An 8,602-nucleotide genomic window follows, 5' to 3' on the forward strand; every position below is an offset into this window, starting at 1 on the left:
TCACGTAAGCACATATCAAAGTTTAAAGTAGTTTTATGTGAGATTTAGAAAGAATTCCTAGTGTAACCCATGTTACAGTATTGGTCATAAATAAATTCATAAATAGGCTACCTGAGAATTTCGTTGGCATTTTACAATGTTGAATCCCCCCACACAACACAAATGGGGACAATATTTTACCTGTTTGATTTGTGCGTTTTTTTTACACGGGATTTCATACCCTCTGTAAAATATCTATCACTCTAGACTATAAAATTGTATAAATAATATACTCCAAGCTGCATTAATGAAAGTCTACAAGCTAAACTATTCGTTCACAGAAGAAATCCAAAACGATATTTATATTGACGATAAACTACGATGTACATCGCACGTTGCACGCGACCCATTAAAGTTACAACAAAGTATTGCTTCTCCTCATGACTGTTACAAACTTTGATAATAAAACGGTTTAACTTACAACAGTAACATATATAACTGGCGAAGGAACAAGCGTTGTAATTCACAAGTCAAAAGTTACAACAGTTAATATCAAAGAGCCCACCCAAAGTGGATTCAATATGCAAATGCTTTCTAAAGGATATATTTGAGTGGGCTATTTCACTTTTTGTGCTTGGGTAAAAACAATTTCAAGGAAACAAGCCAATTAAGAATTACAGAATGAGTTTATAGGCCCTACTTATTATCCTAAAACCCGAACATTTTTTGGAAAATTTAAAATGAGTAATTTATCATTCATGCGATTTTAATTGTTGACGATATCATGATATAGTCCACCCACAATTTCGATCCTATCTAGGTCTACATTTATAAGCTACTCTAAAAACGTGTAATACAGGTACACTAATTTGTATGTGTTTCAATGGAGATTTATCTCAACCCATCAAACAAGTCTGGTGTTAATCATGATCAATTCATTACATAGCAATCGTCATTTTATAAATATCCGCAGCCTTGAAAATGTTACAAAATAACTTTTAAACTGTCAATATGTTTGGGAAGACGAGTTTTGTAATAGGCTAGATGAATGTTATGTGTTATGTGTTTTTTAGCTATGTCGTTTATAAAGACAGTGGACAGTGATAAAAAAATGACTTACCCTTCCGATTACAGTATAAAGAAATTCACCTACATTAGGAGAAGTTCTTTAAACAAAATACTGTATTAATTATTGAGTAGAATTATTGCTTGCGAAAGGTTAATAGAATTCAGATATAGTATTGACATTTCAAACATTTGACCACACCGAACTCTATAGCAGATAAACGAATGAAAACATTGCCATATTGGCACAACTCTAACGAATAATAAAACAGCCAGACGACATAAACTGATCAAAGAACACCAGTAGTAAACAAAACTGGAATACACGGTTGAAATGTCAACTGGGAAAAGCGGAAAACTTGTAAACATGATATCCCAGAACAGTTCTATTTGCTTGTTATTGATTTTAACAACTTTACTCTGCAGAGTGTTTATAACATACCATGTCATATTCTAACATCCTATCGATGCAATGTGTTTTGATCGAAATGTTGAACAGCAAATTTCTCTATAGGGAAGTAGCTTAGGTGGGTCTCATTGTAAGACCTAGGCCCGCACCGATTTACCTTTCATTTAGATGTCCCCAGAGGCCAAAAAAACTATTAGTTCAAATTGGTATATATTATTACGGTGTATATTATTACGGTGTATATTATTACTGTATATATAATATATGTGTGTGTGTCCGTGAACGCGATTATTTTAGTAGTTTAGGTCCGATTTTTGTGAAATTTTGCTTGACGGTGTAGGGCGTAAAAATTACAATTTTTATGGGGTAAAAATTTGTCGTTCTCAATCTTGACCATTAAAACAAAAAAAATCCCAATTTCTCTTGATACCATTTTAAATACCTTAAAAAACAAATAATTAAGTAGGTATACTGAAGGGGATTTTACGGTTATTGGTAATAAAGCCTGGAAATAAAAAATACTAGCTGTACCCGCGGGCTTTGCCCCGTTTAACTTCATAAGTATTCGCGTGGCTCATTCACGTCCTGGTTGAGGTTCGTTCGCTACGCTCACTCACCTTTTGTTTGGAAATTAGCTGTTGTCATAAATTAAAAAAAAATAATAGTGCTGCACCCTGTTGGTAATTCTTGTAACTTTTATGCTATTGGACATCGTAGAACAGAACCAACTTGTTTAATTGAAACAGCTGTTAAGATTCATTAATTCCTTTTAAATATGAAAAATCATAAGATTAACATGGGGATCTACAGAGCCACTGGGGCTGAGCCCGAAAGGGTTTTTGAGATAAGAATATGCTTTAATGTTAATCGGGAATGTGAGCTATCATCATGCCAAATTTCAGCCCAATCCGTCCAGTAGTTTATGCGTGATTGAGCAACACACACACAAACACACACACAAACTTTCAGATTTATAATATTAGTAAGATAAATAATTTCAGGCCTATTAAGGGTTTTCCGAATGAAATGTTAAGCTCACACCATTGTTGTAAGCAATAATCAGGGCCAAGGTGGCACTGTTTGTGTTCGAAACAAAAACAAACCATTTGCATAATTTAACGTTTCAACTTTTAAAGGTAACCCCGCCGAGGCCATTACAGTATAACAGAGAAGCAAAAAGGCTAAATAGCTCCTGGAATACGGGTGTTTTCCAATACGACTTCTAACTTTAAATGTGAAAAAACTCTGTTTATAAGCTCTAACCTTTTGCTGTCCGCCATGACACTACAGATCGCGGTTCCATGCCCCTCCCCTCAAACCCCATTCCACTCCTAACCACTCCTTCAGCACCCATTACACACTCCTTAACCATCACACTTAGTATGTATTGAATGAATGAGTTATTTAGTATGATAGGACTTGTGAACTGAATAGTATCAGCCGATTGCTTTGTTAGGTTAGAAAAGTTAGAAAAGTTCTATTTACCTAGGACATGCAGTATTTCATATGTAGTATTGTTGGTGTAATATGTTCATACTGATAGGTAAGTGTATTTAGACGATAGACGATATTATATACCAGTTTAAAAAAAAGAACTCAGTTAAGCTAGAGGTCGTTCGCGCAGACTTCACGGTTGCTGCGACGGGGAATTTTTAGTTGTACCTGCACCTAGATTTAGAACTGAGTACAGTTAGCAGTTTCCATGTTTACAACGATTTTTACAAAAATACACGTTTTGTCATAAAAAAAAAAACAGCTCTATCACAGCAATAATTTATGATCAGAAAAATAAGCGATTATTTGTGTTTCCTATAGCTTAATAAGATAACATCAAACCAACCTCGATCTGTCGAAATTATGGATCAAAACTAATCATTTTCAGGATTATATAAGGGAACATGAGAAGTTGTAAGTTGTAATAGCGACCCGAGACCGCTGGATTATGGTGGGAAGTTTACACATGTTGTGTGTTGACGACGCAGTTATAACGAATGTCCGCAGCAGACGATGTGCTACCTGCACAGGTCCTTCGAAATAATTATATAGACCAAGTTAGTATCTTTATTGATTATAATGTGACCCTCGGTTAACCGGCATTCCCTTTTATCCTTCCACTTCCAGTGGATGATCGAGTCGTTAACGCTCGCAAGTTATCTTCATAGCGGGTTCGATATACATGGATGGTCCAGACAACCCCTTATTGCTGGCTCTGACTGTACCCGGAAAATACGCGAGCTTTTAGAAATATGCGCTTGACTGTCCTTTCTCATTGTATCGCGCTACATACCACACTGTGTCAATTCCCCATTCTCACACTTCTAGTTGTTATCTTGCAAGCTGAAACTTGTAGATGAGTGACGCTTTATACTTTTACAGTTTCACTAGAGTACCAATGGTGTCGGGGGTTGCTGTTATTTGCAATGTTGGATGCAGGTGGAAAAACTAGTACGAGTTAATTAAATGCAAAGTGTCAAATTAGTCTAACATAAAACGAAGATGATTTATTGATCGTTGTTATTTATTTCTGATTTTTGCGCTATCCGAACTTGCCGCGGCCGGTTTAGGTCGGAAGGTCGACATCATGCTGCTGCAGTAGGAAAACTCACTGATGATAGACAGATTGCAGAATGTCGCTTGAATCGATTGGCAATCGAAAAAAAAACAATGTTTATCATACTTGAAAAACATAGGTCTATGCTAATCAATTATAAAACTGCATTACACCCAGAGCAATATTATTTGACAAGCATTAGGATTTGAAGAGCTTTATCATTTTTACTGACGATTACAAATGCATGCATGTTCAAAGGAAACTAAAAATTCTTATTCTTAATAAATGAAAAATACGGAAAGAATATGCGATTTCATACAAATGAATGCTAAGGCCAATTATGTGAGCTACAAATTGACAATAACCTCACAGTGTCCAGCAAGCGCAAGCACTAAGTGACAAGATTTCAACATTAGAGGCGGGTCAGCTATCAAAGATGTAGTTGCATGTTTTTCCGCTAGGTCGCACTCGCAACGCTGCACTGACATCATCGACGCCCGTAACAAAAACAGGGTCGAATTCCTCACGGTAGAACAACGTTTCCCTCTTTTATTTGCTGAAAATAACGGACGACCTTGAAGCCTTTTTACTGACGTGTATTGCTAATCCCGGAATTCTGTCCCACAATCTACCTATGGAACTCTAAAACGGTTCTGATAAAATAAGCAGCCTGTAGGCTACGTTTGATATTTTTAATAAGTCTATAATTATATTCACAAGATTTGTTTAGCACACAAAACATATCCCTTATCGTATATTAGACCTACGATAATGTACTGATAACGATAAGCACTTTTATAACATCTGTTATGTCAAGAGTACGGGTTAAATATACTGAATACGCCTACGTCTAAAGGTATGAGACCAATTTTTCTACAATTATTACCCAAAAATGATGCAAATACAATGCCTTTAATGTATTTGTAAATGTATGCATTGGTCTAATATTGTCACAGAGTAGCCTACTATTCCTGATTTATTTTAGCGGTGACGACATCATCTGTCTTGAAGGAATAAAAAATAAGTAATGGGGATGGGAACAAATAATTAGGCTAAATAAGCTTTCGCTAACATAGGAAATAATTATTTTTTCTGTCTGAAAAAATTACACAAGCTCATTCATGAAAATTACCAATAAACTGAACACGCTGCAGTGTTGGCTGTGTGTAGTAATTAATTAATTAATTAATTGCTATGCGTGTCTAATTCATACCACCAACTACCATCATAAAATTATTCCGAACAAATCATAACTACAGTACATCAGTGCAAAGAAACACGACTTAAACCATCTTTAAAACTTAAAAAATGATAGCGCTAATTTATTTGTAATCAATGCAGAACTATTTTTACAAATAATTATTAAAAGCTAATTAAGCCATATTCTCGTGACGAGCTTGTGTAGCACGTATGGTACGGTACCGTACAATATGACATCGCAGCGCCCTTATCAGTGAGTTATAATTTAAGTACATATTATAACAATTTCCAAGGAATTACGTTATTATAGGAATAGTAAGCTCTAAATTTACCTCGAAATTTCGACAAAGTCTCTTGTTTTGTTAGCTTGCAATGGCTACACTCAACAAATAAGTTATTCGACTAAACATTTTGTAAAGGAAAGACGTCATGGACATTATGTTTTCTTCATTTAGCGACTCCATGCATAGTATATTTTTTCGTAAGAGTGGTACCTAATTACCTTACATCAAAAACATGTTATCAAACGTACGTAAACAAAAACAAACGCTTAGTCGGGAAGGCCTCCGTCGCCAGAGGCTATCACTGTGTATCAACACATTAAGTCGGCCAGCCACCTGTTATGGCTACGGAGCTATTTTTAGCTCTGGAGCGAGATAAAGGCTCGAACGCGGGACCCTCGAGCCGTCTAGGGCTCAAGTATTGATCTTTTGAGCGTGAATAGCGCAGGTAAATAGACTGACACGGACTGTCCCGACCCCATGACGTTGGCATACAATCACCATCCGTTCCCACACTCCCTACATATCGTACCCCATACAAGGAAACTACGCAAACTAGCATTTATTGAACGCGAAGTCAACATATCAATTTATTTACCGACTATAAAATTAAAATAATCTGTGTCTGGAGTATAGGTACAGCCTCACTAAATTGTCGGATCCAACCGGCATAAATAGGTGTGATAAATGTTTGTGTTAGCAAAATAAATTCAGTGCAAAAAGCATGTGTTATTGCGTAATTCTTATAAAGACACCTTCTAAAATTTACCCTAACCAAGTTATTAAGTTAATTTAGTTCACGCCGCATAAATGGAAACTCATATAAAAATAGTCTAAGTTATACAAATGTCTAGTGTTTAATTAAAAATTCTGTTAAAAATTATCCAATAAAATATTTGCCAAAAACCACTTCAAAATTACCGGTACCGGTACCTCCTTAGCTTCATACCAGGCTGCGTCACGAATATTTATAATAAAAATAATATTTACAATTTAAACATAAAGACTTGTTTACTTTTGGATTTATATACGATACTTTTAGACTTAAACATAATCTTGGCGATGGTTTTTAAAGCATGTATTTACTGTACCTTTACCATTGGCCAAATTAAAGAATACAACACTACCGTAGCTATTAACTATTTGATATCATAAAAAATAAACCCTGTTTGAGGTATCCTACTTAAAAATTAAATTTACAAACCACACAAAAATAAAAACGCAAGGCCACTCCTGTGTTAACTACTTGAACGAGCACCAAGCCTCAAGCGATAATTGAGACCATCTAAATTCGTAGTTAACAGGCTTGAATTAAATGCAAATGATATGTAATTGAAGTGACCGGAGATAACCTATTGAGCAGCGGCTAGTCGCCCATCTACATCATAACCTGAACACAACATACACACTTACCGGAGACAGCTGATGGTATCCAAATTGGCATTTTCGACGCACAATAAGCATAAACAAAAATATCACCCACACAGCACAATAAAACACAAAACGACACAGAGAAACGGCGGGCGACAGACGTTCCGCACACCACGGCCTGACGCCAACTGAATCAAACTGGCGTTGGAGAGAAGAACAAGAACCGAGACTACTTCAGTCCAGTCCAGTGCCTGTTGTATTCGCTATCCGCTCTCAACACACACGCTCATCTAGCGTTTCCGCTCTACAATATGTCGCTTTATTATCTTAATTAGATCTTTGTTAGGCCAACTAAGAAAGCTACCGGAAGGGGTGGGGCGGTTTGGTTTTTAATAATTTTACGGTGTGTACACTACTATTGTTTACCTATTTTTTGTGTGACAATAATTGTAAATAGTTGAACAAGTTTTCTTTATGTATTGTAAGTAAAACAAATGTTTCCGTTGATTCACCCCCATTTGTTTTTATTTATTTTTATTAGTTCCCGTTTAAAATATTAGCTATAGCAAAAGAATATATTCCGTGTGTTTTACAAAGACCGTTGTACCTTTAGAATGTTCAGCTAAAGATTGCTACAATGAAGACGCCCAAAATCACGCGCTATCCAAGCAATAAACGAGAAATGTGAAGTTTCTATCTCCGTTTAGGCTACCTATGTAACCTGGTATAACCAATTCCAAACCTAGCATTATAACCGGTGGTAAATTAATCAAATAATTTTTTTTTAAATATTAATACGAAAAATAATCCACGTTATCAATTATTCACTACAGTATTTTATAAAGATTTTTTAAATTAAATTATTTTTGTGTTCGATATGATCAATACTATCTAACAAAAAATGCAGGCATTAAGGGTGTTTTGTTAACGGACAATAATATGTGTATGGTTTTTGTGTTTACATAAAATTTAATAGACGATTATTTTTAAATAACAGTTTTATAATATTTATACAATCTCAAAACATGACTTGTAATAACAAATAATGGTAAATTGTTTTAGACAAAACACGTGTTTAATCAAACAGTTCGTTGTATCAACGGATATTCAACGGACATAATTTTGCCCCTTTCTCTTCAAATGCTCTTATTATGTGTCACTCTTTTTTCTTTGACACGACTATAGCGTAGTACAATATAATTATTTCTGCATCATGAGCCAAAGGTCAATTAGTGTTGATGTTTTTTTCTATTCGTGTTTCCTTTATCGGGAAACCGGGAAACCAACGAACTGATAGAAAAGAGTTTCCGCAAGAATTACTCAACCTCGACTAAAGAAAGCGTTTCAGCTTTGACAAACCGAAAACGGAACCGTGACTAAAAAAGGAGCGTGGAAAACATCGGAAAGTGCGACAATTTTCTTGACTTTCGACATCCTTCGTCCCACTCTCTAAAATCATCGAAACATTCAATACAGCCGAAACCGGTTCAATATAACTATACGCGCAGAATGTTATTAAATTCTACGCAATATGGCTAATAAAATAAATAGTTTTATGATAATATTTAATAGGATGTAGTTGTATACTGTAAGGGGTATGACGTAATGTCCAATGTTAAATCATTTTCAAAATTAATATTTTAGAAAAAGAGTCATAATATCCATGTTTTCCACACCCCCTTAAATTCCAGTCTTCACAAATAAATTAAATAATGTGCAAGAAAATTTAACGGTAGTGTAATGCCT

The 8,602-nt window shown here is 35.2% G+C and overlaps 1 long non-coding RNA gene across 1 annotated transcript in view; it reads right to left on the minus strand.

Moving 5' to 3' along the window:
• The window catches only part of LOC128987014 (uncharacterized), a 77,498-nt gene extending 70,474 nt beyond the window's left edge, over nucleotides 1-7,024 (minus strand). The window contains exon 1 of the long non-coding RNA XR_008490183.1: nucleotides 6,899-7,024. This is a non-coding gene — a long non-coding RNA (uncharacterized LOC128987014). The remainder of the gene's footprint in view (nucleotides 1-6,898) is intronic.
• Nucleotides 7,025-8,602: the final 1,578 nt, after the last annotated feature.

The sequence above is a fragment of the Macrosteles quadrilineatus genome, unplaced genomic scaffold, assembly GCF_028750875.1.
Source record: "Macrosteles quadrilineatus isolate MER2022 unplaced genomic scaffold, UCM_ALF_1.0 Scaffold_2__2_contigs__length_208266976, whole genome shotgun sequence".
NCBI classification, from domain to species: domain Eukaryota; kingdom Metazoa; phylum Arthropoda; class Insecta; order Hemiptera; family Cicadellidae; genus Macrosteles; species Macrosteles quadrilineatus.